General features: G+C 37.6%; 1 protein-coding gene across 7 annotated transcripts in view; it reads right to left on the bottom strand.

Moving 5' to 3' along the window:
• GRM7 (glutamate metabotropic receptor 7) overlaps window positions 1–12,728 on the bottom strand; it is an 880,478-nt gene that overhangs the window by 41,489 nt on the left and 826,261 nt on the right. The window contains exons 11-13 of one of the 7 annotated variants that reach the window (XR_008624999.2): window positions 8,860–10,127; window positions 8,638–8,756; window positions 6,270–6,334 (exon numbers count right to left, since the gene is read on the bottom strand). The exons of 5 other annotated variants lie outside the window; for them this stretch is intronic. The gene's annotated coding sequence lies outside the window, so the exon portion shown is untranslated. Of the gene's footprint in view, window positions 1–6,269; window positions 6,335–6,356; window positions 6,840–8,637; window positions 8,757–8,859; window positions 10,128–12,728 lie in introns of those variants that run through there. One more of the 7 variants, XR_010111388.1, reaches the window with a different exon arrangement.

Below are 12,728 nucleotides of genomic sequence, written 5' to 3'. Positions count from 1 at the left end.
ACCGTATCCCTGCGTTGACAGGTGAGGCAGCTTAGATGGGAAGATGTTTGTTTCAGAGTTATGCCAGGTCCAACTCCAAAGCCTGTAACTCTGACCCTAGACTGGCTCTCCAGTCAAAGATGCCTCACTTCTTCTGGGATCAGATAACTTTTGTTAGGCAATCAAGTTATTTTTTTTAAGAAAAAATTGTATCTTCAAAACTATAAAGTTGGTTAGAAGCTTGGAACTGCACTAGATTCAAAATGCTCATAGCAGTCTTATAAAGAGGGCTAAGAAAATAATTGTTTGTAATCCTTCCCAATGACATGATAAAAAACCCAGTAGGAGCCAAAGTAAGTAGCAGAAAAGAAAAAAAATACGCTAATTTTTGAAAATGGATGAATTTCATGATAAGATCAGTGTTGTCTACTCACCAACAGAGGTACAGTTCAAATTAGATCCATTCGAACCATACATTTTCAAATTTCAAAAATTGTTTCATAAAAGTAACTTGTTTGTTATAGAATTTAGAAAGTACATAGGCTTTTCCTTTCCTGATTATAAGAACTACTCCAAATACATATCCCCTGGTTTGAAATGTGTATGTAGAGAGTTGAAGGAAGAATACTTCTATTTTTTCCCATTGTCACCAACTGTCTAGTAAATATTCCTGTAGAGATGTCCTCTCTAAAGTTTATGTAATTATGTTCACATTTACAGGTGACCTGGGGTCTGATGACAGAGCTTTTTCAGAAAACTAGGTAGTCAGTTTTTCCCTAGATGTAGTATCTTTCTTACCTGAAATCAAACTTTGAGTTTTGAACTTTCAGGTCAGGATTGACTGTAACCCAGGGACCACTGAGGTCAACTTTTGCACTGTTCTGAGAGATTACCCTTTGCCATCTGTAGCTTTGAGATTTTTGAGCATAGATTTTTATAAAGTCTGCAGATATATCCTGTTCCTAAGCTAAGATGTCAAAAGCATGTAGAGCCTCTGACAATACTTCCCGCCCCAGTGTTTCTGCATATTATCTTTTCTGCTACTCCTCGGTTGTAAAACCCCAATTGACATCTTTCTCTATATAGAGTACATTCCCATAGCTTTCAGAAGAGAATTTGGGAATATTCACAGCTAAGTTCTAGTTGTTTTTTCTGCTCTTCTCCAGGCTTACCCATCATATAGTAGCCCGGGGGTACTTAACTGAGAGTAATTGTGCCCTCAGAAAACATTAGGCAATTTCTGGCGATGTCTTTGATGGTCGGCATTGGGGTGGAAGTCAAAGATGTTGCTAAACATCCTAAGATGCAGAGGACAGCCCACTGCAACAAGAATTGTCCAGGCCCACATGTCAGTAGTGCCATGGTTGAAAAGGCCTGTGGTTTGGCTGTACTGGAAAACAGACCTTCCACAAACACACCATGTATTTACCTATCACTGGGAGGTAGTCCATTGGTTAGAGCATGGTCTCTGGGCCCAAATGGCCGGGGCTTATCTCCAAGATCCTCTACTTATCAGCTGTGTGACTTTGAGAAAATTATTTAAAATATCTGTACCTCAGTTTGCTTATCTGTAAAAGGAGCCTAATGATGCCTATCACATACAGTTGTATAATTAAATGAGCTAATACATATTAAGTACACAGAATAGTGGCTGGTGCATGGGAAGAACCCAATATGTGCCACACAGCATGGCTGCCACTGCTGCTGCCACTTTATGCATTTGGACTTTATTGAGGATGATCCCTCTGCCCAGAACACTCTCTCCCATATTGCCTCATCTTTAAGCCATAGTCAGACTTTCCCCTTGCAAATGGCCCCCTTCAGTCCTCTTTACATACATCTAGCATAAGTCAATGTATAATGCCTGGCAAAGAGTAATTTGTTCTCCTTTCTCCTTTTAATTGCAAACTCTTGGAGGAGCTACGGCTTGCTCTATCTCAGCCTTCCATGCAGAGTCCCTAACAAGAGTAACCACTCTGTAAATTAATAGCAAACTTTTCTTTCTTTTCAGACTTAATATAACCTTTTTAGTAAACCTCACAAGAAGATTTGTTCGAACACAAGAAGCCTGGTTTTAAATTGGGCATTTGCAGTGTCTTTATAACCCCTACAGTAATGGTGGAACCTCCTTAATAGTTGGCACTGAAAGCCAAAAGCTGAGTGAAAGTGCAGAGTGGAATGCTGTTTCCTCCCTCAGACACAAGACAGACACTCATCTTCAGCTATGCCAGCCTTCTGGCCTTGGGGAGATATGCACCATGAACTGCTATGTAGCGCTAATAATTCACTCCTCCTTTTAAAGCTGTCTGTCTTGATCGATTTTCCATTCTGGCTTGAGCTAGATAAGGTGACAAGTGGCGACTCGCTGCTGCTGATCATCTGTGAGTAGAAGAAACTAAAATAGTTTTGTACACTGCATTGTAAATCTGAATCTTCTATCATGAGACAACTTTTGTTGTTCTCTCCTTGGCTTAAAATTAAATTTTTTAGTTCAAAAATATTACGGCTCTTTAATGAAGAAATGCTGAGGTATAAAGGGATCAGAACGGGTTCTAAAACTTCTGTCACCAATACCTTGGATCATTTTCTTAGCCTCTCTGAGCCTTACTTTAGGCTTTCTATAAACGAGGATAATGACACCTACCTCAGTGAGATATCCTGAAGATAAAAAAAGATGCTGAATTTGCAAGCACATAATAAAACAAAACTATAAAATGTTACATAAGGGCAAGTTGATTACAATAGTTAATGGATGATGTAATTTTTAAAAATTAGGTATATTTTTCTTTTTTGCCTATTTTATACTTCTGGACACAAACTCATTGATGCTGTTTTATTGAGAAGATTGAGAAGTCAATATTTTTAAAAATGTATAGCTTGTATGCAAGTTCATAGAAAGAAAGACATGGTTCTTTCTTTCTCAATCCCTTATCTGGCCATTTAACAGCTTGAGTTCTGTCTGGAATGAGCACCTGAGATGCTGAGGCAGGTTTATCTTTAGCTGTAGTGTACTCAACCCGATTGATAGAACTGGCCTGGAACTGGGATTAAATATCTTTTGCTGGCTCTTCTTACTAGCTTTCCATGCTAGTTTTAAATAAAAGCTCTCCCAATATATAAATTGACAGCAGAAACTCCTCTAGCTAATGTAAAACATTATTAACTGTTCATGATTCACAGAAAACTTCTGATCGCTGAAAAATAGCCATCTTCAGTCCTTTGCCTGTACTGTTTTTTCCTTCTGAAACATTTACAAAGCAACTGCCAGACAATGTTGCCAAGGGCTAACCATGCACAGAAAAAAATAAGACACATCAATTTGACTTTTTAGAAAAAAAGAATTTTCCAGCTGACACCAGAATCTCAAAGTTGGCCAATCCAAGTGAAAAGTACTTGGAAATGTTCTGTTTAAGGTTGGGTGAAGCCTCTGTTCATATCCTTGAATATTTAATTTGGCTTTTCTGTTACTAAGGAAACATGGCATGATGAGTGAATATGCACATTACTTCCATTTGGGTGGTGACTAAGAAAACCATCCTCCCTTAGATACAGGGCGTTACTGTAGTCATTCTCCATGTACTGACCACAAACAAACTTGCCATCTTGCCTCCTTTTCAAGAATTAGGTTCAACTATAGAATGAATGAATAGAAAGCATTAAACATAGCTTGTGAAAGGAATTGGGGAAACCTTCTCAACTAAGAGAACATCATTTCTGGGAAACTATTTTTGTTAGCTCACAATATATGTCGTACACTCTACAATGTAAATGGCTTTTTACTAGAAGCTACAAAAGAAATGGGTCCAAACACTCTTGAGAGACCTACAGACAATTCTCATAAGCAATGGGGAGTATTAAGAACAACAGGAACTCTTCTATAAAGGACGTTCTTATCCCTCTTTTTACCTTCTCTAAGCTGTGGCTCAGTGCTGTTTAATTTTTTGTGATAATGGAAATGTTCTGTAACTTTGTGGTCCAATATGGGAGCTGCTAGCTACATGTGCCTGTTGAGAACCTGAAATCTAACTAGTGCAACTGAGAAGCCGAATGTTTAAGGTTATTTAATTCTAATTAATTTAAATAGCCACAGGTATCCAGTGGCTACTGTACAGATTGACAACTATATGTCAGTTGATGATAGTCATTAAGGAGTAACAACAAATTATTTAGCATTCTATTATATGCCAATCACTGTTTTAAGCATCATGTCATATATATTAACTAATTTAATCCTAATAACTGCCCCATGCGGTAGTTACTAAGATTATACCAATTTTACAGATGAGAAAACTGATGTGCAGAGTAGGCAACATGGCCACATCACAATCTGGAGAACGACAAAGTTGGATTTAGAATCCAGGTATATGGGCTCCAGCATCTTAAGTCTTAACCTGGGCACTAGACTGCTTCTCCATAAGATCATGGCTGATTTATTAACAGCAACAGTTATTGAAGACTATCCTGACCATTTTCACTACTTGATTGGGCAGAAACGCATAGAAAGCATAAATGAAGATTTAAAAATCATAATCTCTTTAAGGACTTCAGGGCTAAAAAAAATGTAGACTTCCTCTGCTGAGTGCCTTGAAATGATTGCATAAGATGTATCAACACACTTTGCCTACAAAAGGCCAGGTCTTGTGGCTGACTGAGTGCAGAAAAAAGGAATATTGACCCAGCTTCTTATTGAGTGTTGTCATGGAGATTCAGCTTTAAACAAAGGTGATGCTATGTTTTTCTGCTCCAGTAACAGAGCTCAGCAATTAACTTCAGCTTTATTTAGTCTGCAACACCAGTCTGGAGAGTCTCTTGAGAGAGGACCTTGACATACCTTCTCACAGTGCTAGCCTACAGAGGGGTGACTTCTTGGGGACATGGTAGATGCCACTTGTGCAATAAACCCAAATAACTTTTCAAAAATCAATCATTTTAATACCATGAAAAACACTTTGCTCTGTAAGTGATCACCATCACTTCAATGCTGTATTGCATGTGTTTCTTATCAAGGACAATTTAAAAAATAAGACTGTTTCCCAAACCTGGATGTGCATCAGAATCACTGGGAAGCTTGTTAAATACAGGGGACCTTTTGATGCCCACCAGGTTAGGGGAACAAATGATTTAAATTAGACCGAAATATAAACTGAAATGTACTTTAGAAGGTTTGTTTTTGGCAAATTTTCTGCCATATATAGGACTTTCTAAAATTGGTCATTGGTGTTTCCTTAAATATCTGAGTACTAACAGGTACTAATTTTTAAACCATGATGGGGAAAATGTTGAATGTATTTATGCCTAGAGTCAGGAAACATGCATTGTGTTATGAAATTAAATGAAAACTGAGTGTGTTTAAACGTGATTTCCCAGATAGCTCATTTGACAATACAGTGAAATTTTGGCTTTAAGGCACCATTGCTCCAAAAATGATCAATACTAAATAGGTTGAAGACAAGACAGGAGATGTATTGATATTTCAAGATGTAAAATCCTGCAGGTTGTTCCAAACAAAAATTAGATGCAGATGGATTGCTTGACATTCTTAAACTTTATTATGTGTGGTACAGGATGACAATGGGTACAAGAGACCAAATAGAAGAATATCAGATGGGAATCTCCAAAATCCTTTCCTAGAGGAAACAGAAACAGAAAATCCAGTTAATTTGAGATGACACCATCACAACACTGATGGTTAACATTTGAACGGCTGTTGTGCCAAATTCTGATCTAAGCCCTTTACCTTTATTTATTTCCCACTACTACCATATGAGGTTCTATTTTGCAGATGAGGAAATTTAGACACAGAGAGATGATCTTTTCTAAAGAGTCAGCATTTTCTTGCTTGGCATTAATGATAAAGTTTCACCTATTGATCCCTTATTTGATTTTCTTTTCCTGTAAATGGGAATGGGTCAGAACCCCCCCATGAATGCTACTCTTCCTGCATTCTTGACCCAGAAAAAACTGAGAATCCAGTACTCAGAAAGAGCCTGGCTTTTCAGTATTGCATCACAGTAGAACAATAGATCACAGTAGGGATCTCTTCATCATTTGGTATCATTGATGTCTTCCTTAAATAAAGCTCCTAGACAATATTCTAGTGGGCCATGATCTCAAGACATCTTTAGTGCAATTTCCTTAATTATGTTGGACTATTAAGAGGATGTTGCTGGCATGTGATGAGAACTACCCCCGACTAAACTCACGCAAACAGGATAAGGTCTCTTTCATTCATTAAGTTCATTGGTGGGCTGGGTAGCATAGCTTCCTTAGGACACTTAGAAGGACAGATACTTGCCTCAGACAATCGCTTGACTAGATGCCAGTGCAGATGGTCAGTAGCAGTTGCACTTCTCACCTGAATAAAAACAACAGCTCAAGTCTCAGTCTGGACTTTGGCAAACCACAGGAAATTAAATGCAAATGAAATTTGCAAACATGACAAAAATGAGGGAAAGAGGAATTAAGGTCCAAGAACAAAAATATAGCATTTTTCATACTAACCCTAAGAGGCCAGCTTAATCAAATTTTCAGCTTAGACTGATAATGACCCTGGTGGCCAGTTTCTTTATAGAGCTTTGCTATGGCAAAAGCAGAGAGAGAAGCAGGTGATGAGAGGGTGGGGAGAATTAGCTTTTCACATTTTTGTTCCAGGAAATTGCCATTTTTTAATGTTAGCAAATCTTCTGAGTTTAATTACCTTTGCTCATGTTTCCATGCCAAACTTGATTACCTTAAGCAGAGGTGAGTCTTTTTATAACCGTCTGTATATGAAGACTCATCGTTTGAACTCTGAATGGCTAAACTTCACTCAGGATGACCAGTAGATGTCAAATATGATCATCAATGGATTTCAATGAATTCTGAGAATTAAACATTTCCAGTTCTAGCAGACCATGTTCTTTGTATAACAGGAACTACAGTATTTAAATTTTTAGACCATCAAAAAAAATCCAAGAGGAAGTGAAATTATATCCAGTGGTCTTTGCAATATCGAAAAGAAAAAAAAAAAAAAAGAAAGAAAGATGCATCTCACTCCACAGTGGCCCTGAAGTTAGATTATGTTTCCCTCCTTGAAACCCTGGAGGACCTATCTAATCTTTAGCAAACTGAGGGCCTCTAGAATCAACTTACGAGAAGAAGAAATGATGATGAGATGGATCATGTAGACCGAGACATTTTACCCTATTCGATCCCATTTCAGAAAAATTCATTAGAAAGACCTCTGGTCATGAGACCTGAGTACAGGTGTCTACTCTGCCACTCATTGGTGTGTGTTACTAGAAAGTTAATTCACTGCTCTAAGTCAGTTTTGCCACCTGTCAATAAGACCTGCCTCAATGGATAGTTGAGTACATTCTAAACTTTGCAGCAATAGTGAAAATATGGTGAAAATTTCTAATATTATTATTAAATTGTTGCAAATGATCATGATAGGCCCTTTGAAGACTGAGATGAACGAGTCTGGCCCCTCAGGGTGGTCCCATATTTAATATAAGCGCAATAAAAGCCAAACTTCCAAGTATCAAGGAAGATCTCTGAGAAGTTTTGTTAATTGATTTTTTGGTAGGATCCCAGCTTCTGAAGGAAACCAAATGTGTTTTCATGAGCTAAAATTAAGGGAATCTGTTCCACTCAGTCATCATTCTATCACTCAAGACATACCCCAGAACTATTATTTGTACTTAAAATGCTCTTCAGCTTGCCAGCCGGCCAGGAGCTACCTGTCGAAGTTAATCACATGTAGTGGTTCATATATCAGGTGGTATGAGCCTATCTGTCCCACAGCAGCTTTGCTGAGTGACTGATAGCCTTCTCTCTCAATTTCACTGAGCCAAAAGACTACTAATGATGCATCAAAAGGCCACAGTAAACTATCTTGAAAATAGAGATTGTTGTACCTAGAGAAAAGGTTGCCTGACTTTATTGGCAATCCTAGATATCATGACTTCCAACTCTGAGAGTTTGTGATAGACAAAAATGTAACCAAAACAAAAAGGAGAAAGGAAAGCCAGTTAAAATAAAACACAGGGCCGGCCACAGTGGCTCACACCTGTAATCCCAGCACTTTGGGAGGCCGAGGTGGGCGGATCATGAGGTCAGGAGTTCGAGACCAGCCTGACAAACATGGTGAAACCCCATATCCACTAAAAATACAAAAATTAGCCAGGCGTGGTGGCACATGCCTGTAATCCCAGCTACTCCGGAGGCTGAGGCAGGAGAATCACTTGAACCCAGGAGGCAGACGTTGAAGTGAGCGGAGATCATGCCATTGCACTCCTGGCTGGGTGACAGGGCGAGCCTCCATCTCAAATAAATAAATAAACAAAATAAAATAAAAAAACCAGATGAGCAGAGACCAACAATGTTATCTTATGTACCCTGACATATGCACAGTCAGCCCTTCAAAACAGGGCTTTCATATACAGAATCTCATGCCACCTCCATGGTACCTCATCAAGATTAGCTTATTTCCATCTTATTAAAGAGGAAATTGAGGATTGAAACTTATCCACAATCAGAGATCCATTAAGTGATGAAGCTTATGCTACCCCAAGTATCAGAGCCAGGATGGGACTCCCAGTCCAGTTTTTCTTATTCTTGACCAGAGAAAAAGATAGCACATGCCAGGTTATAACCAATACTTGGACCAACACTTACAGAAAATGGAGTTGCTGATCCATGTCATGTTTTCCTAAGTGTTGGGTCAGCTCAAGAAGAACAAGCTTTGGAAATGTTATCTCAATCCTCTTTGTGCAAGCTGAGGTCCTCAGAGGTTACTATGAAAGAGGGCAGAGATATAAAGGGAATTGAAAACTAATCTTCAACTTGAAAAAAAAAATGAGAATAGTCATTTAGATCATAGAGAGAAATAATGATTACCTTTGATTCCTAGAGAAAGTTAATTTAAAGTGTAATCCAAGTTCCACTGTACAGCCAAAAAAAAAAATCTGCAAAGTTGAGATACATCTTTAGTAGATGGAAACGAGTCCCAAGGGTCACCTCTCTTGAATATTGGGAAGATGCTCATTCACAATAATTGGGGGAAAGAAAGATTTTGGAGATTAACTGACCTTGGTTTAGGATACACAGTGTTTTTTAAATGCAAATGATATTTGGTATCATGATAAAGACAAAATCTGTCCTGAATGACAGTCTCTAAGGAAATGCACTCAATAGTCAGAAAACCACCAATTTGACTGCTTATGTTTTTGTGTTTACCAAATTAGAATCTATAACTATTTAAAGCAAGTCCTTAGGATCCATGTCCAGTGGAATCTTTCAAGTTCATGTGCACTTTGAAAGTATAGATATCTGTGGCCCATGAAATAAAATAGGCATAAAACTTCGTTGGTTTATAAATGGGTTTAGCACAAGAAAAGAAATTAATTACACAAGCTGAGATGTAGCACTGACACCCATTTCAGGAGCTGTACATTACAACTACACCATATTTTTGAAACCTGTGACATCACGTTTATACATTGTATTTTTAGGGTGGTCTTTGTGACCTTAGAGGCTTTATCTGGAAGAATATAATTTCACCTGCTGAGGCTGTAGACTTATTATTGTTTTTATTTTTATAATATTTATTATTATTGCTAACAAATATTCACTTATAAATGTTTCCCGTGCATCTACCGAGTTTTAGGTAATAGGAGCCTTTGGTATGGGAAGTATTGTCCTCTACTCATTCCAAGCACATTTTCTCACAGCCTAGTACTTACTAGCCTTTGTACTTAAAGGCACAAAGACAAAGAAAACTCAGTCTTTCTACCCTCAGGCTGCTTCCTGCATTTCATTCCCTAAAACGATATGCTTCAAAGCCCAATAGCCTCACATAACTGCTTTCTAGTACCAGAACATGTCATATTCTCTTGTACTACAGGTTCTTTGTGTATACTTTCCCCTACCTTGAGTGCCTTTCCTTTTATGGCTGCCTGGAGCCCTTTATCTTTTAAGAGCAGCTCAAGCAAAACATCCCGGGTGATGGTCTCCACCTGTAGCTTGGTGACACTTGGCATATACCTTGAGGAAGAGCCCTTGTCACCTTTGAGTCTATTACTTACCTTCGAGTCTTCCATCAGATCTGAGCTCCCTGAAGGCATTGTCCCCTCCTGTCCCCCACTCCTAGTCAGTTCATGGATGACCTAGAGGAGAGGTGCTTGGCAAATATTTCTTTGATTGACCCAATTTAAGGATACTCAGTAAAAAATCTTGACCAGACAGGGCAGTGCAATGCATATATGTAAAACTTGACATAGTTTTTGTGACTTTGAGATATGATGTGTACATTTCTTTTATGCAAGGAATGAGAGAAGTAGTAGCCATGTAAACATTCATCCAGTTCTTTAAGTTGAACTCCAGTTGCAGAACCAAGACAGCAGATATTAATTGGATTTTGAAGATATGCTGAGATATCAAGCCTTGGCGAGAGAAATGATGGTGTCTCACAGACCTCTTAGGCAGAGAGAAATATGCCAAAAAGATTTATAGCTGCATTTATTCCCAAGGTGATTTAGTGTCAAAGGTCAGATAACATATATTCTTTGCTGTATTTATAGTGTTTCAAAGTGAATTTTAAGTGGAGGTGGTCTCCAGTTACAGCAGAGATAACACATTGAATGTTAAAGAGGGAGAGTCCCAACATGATACGAAAACTTGCACTGCACAGTTCCAAAAAGCTTAAAATTGCCAAATAATCCCATTCATTACAATAAACCAATATGATTTTTATAATATCATTCAATAATGGATGTCAATAATATAATTCATGTGTTTGGCATTCTCGCAAGGCTTAATTATACTCTCAAAGTTTTTTCATCCAAATACCATCCTAGGGTGTGAAAATTTACCTCCTAACAAAACTTATTTCCTGACCCAGTCATGGTGATGATGCCAGATTAATTGTGCTTTTTATTTTGTACCTAATTGCATTTCGACATAAATGTCATTAGGTTGATAACACTTTGCAGAGTTTTAAAATTTATAAATATTCATGTAAAGGATGCAGAAAGTATTGATTCTGCTGATGCCTGGCTGAGAGTGTTTGTCACCTGAGAGTGCTTTTAAACAGTGGCATGTTACGGAATGCATTTTCAAACCAGGCTTAGGTTATGTTCCACCTGAATTTGAACCTACTTCCTTCAAATCCCTGTAAGCAAATATTTGATTTGCTATAAACAGTGTGGCTTTGTTGGAACATGATGCCTGACACTAAGTTTTAATAGCACAGTAATATGAAAATTTACTCTTGAATCTGTGGTTTTCTTTTTACTGTCTTGTCTCCCCGAAAGCAATCACTTAGAAATGGATTTGAACGCATAATATTAAGAGACTTCTTTCATTGCCCTCCCAAGTTTACTAGTCTCATTATTGACCTGAACAAGTAAATCACCTGTTCCTTGAATTAACGTAACTTAAACCAACTTATATCCCCAATTATTTTGAAGCAGTTCTACAAAATGTTTATCATTAATTTTTAAAGTCACATTTAAATTGGTCAGAAAAGGGAACCAAATATAATTATTATTTGTATTTGGAATACCATTGTGAAAATAAAGATGGGAAGAAATAGAATAATAAACTAATAAAAGCCCTATGATATAGACATAGGAAACAGACCAGTCCACATTATTAAGCAATTATTCCTCTCTCATGATGTGACCTCATTGTTTTCTCTCATCAAAATCTTTGAAGTAAGACAATTCTAGCTACAAGTTTGAATTTACTTCTAATCTGTATATCCTAAAAATGTTTTTTAACCAAAAGATTGACTTAAAATTTTTTCATCTGACTCCCTTTAAACCCAAAGGTGTCAACTTAGACAGGAGCAAAAGAATTTTTAATGGTTTGAGATTAAATCTATCATTTTTACCCAGGAAAATTCCTTCTTATTTATTCTCAGTCAGTCTCACGTAAAAAGACTATTAAAGTGTTGAGCTCCAGTGTTTTGACAAGCACTTGTACTACAAAAAAAAACTTGAAATCTCTCGGGAATACAGTTACATATTCACTGGGAGAAAGAATGGCCTATTTAAAAACTAGGACAGATCATGTTGATAGGGAAAAAGGAAATAACTATGTGAACAATATACCCTAAATTAAAGACCGAGTTACTGGCATCCATCTAAAGTCAACAGAAAATGTCATTACTCTTTGGAAGTACTCTTATGCTGTTTTACCATACTAAATGGATAAAAGAGAGAGCGAGCAAGATTTTATTTATATTCGGAATACTATTACACAAACAAGGATGGGAAGAACCAGAACAGTGATCTGATAAAAGTCCCATGTTATCAATGTAGGAAAGAGAAAGACCAGTCTACATTATTAAGCAATATTTTTCCCCTCCTGCGGTATGACCTCACTGCTTACTCTCTTGGAATCTCTCTAGAGAGAGGTCTCTCTATTATATGAGTACAATAGGAGGTTCAGAGAAAATCAAAAGAGAACATTTTACTCAAAGCCACCACATGACTTTAATAACTTATTCCATGTTCTCTACTGTATATTTTTCCACAGTTTAGAATGCCCTGTTCCGCGTGGATGAGGATGCTTGCCATAGCAAGTGTTGTTTTCCACTGTCGTGTAATATTGCTTAGGCTGAAACAGGGTGATGATAATATCCTTTCAGAGTATATTTTCTTTAGTGAGAGCCTAAGGCAATATAAAAGCATCTATGGTGAATCCATTATTATTCTTATGCCAGCCCACTCATGTGGCCAGTTCACACATCACACAATACATCA

The sequence above is a fragment of the Pan paniscus genome, chromosome 2 (genome assembly GCF_029289425.2).
Source record: "Pan paniscus chromosome 2, NHGRI_mPanPan1-v2.0_pri, whole genome shotgun sequence".
NCBI lineage: Eukaryota > Metazoa > Chordata > Mammalia > Primates > Hominidae > Pan > Pan paniscus.
Note: the sequence above shows the minus strand (reverse complement) of the source record. Positions and strands in the feature narration are given on the sequence as shown.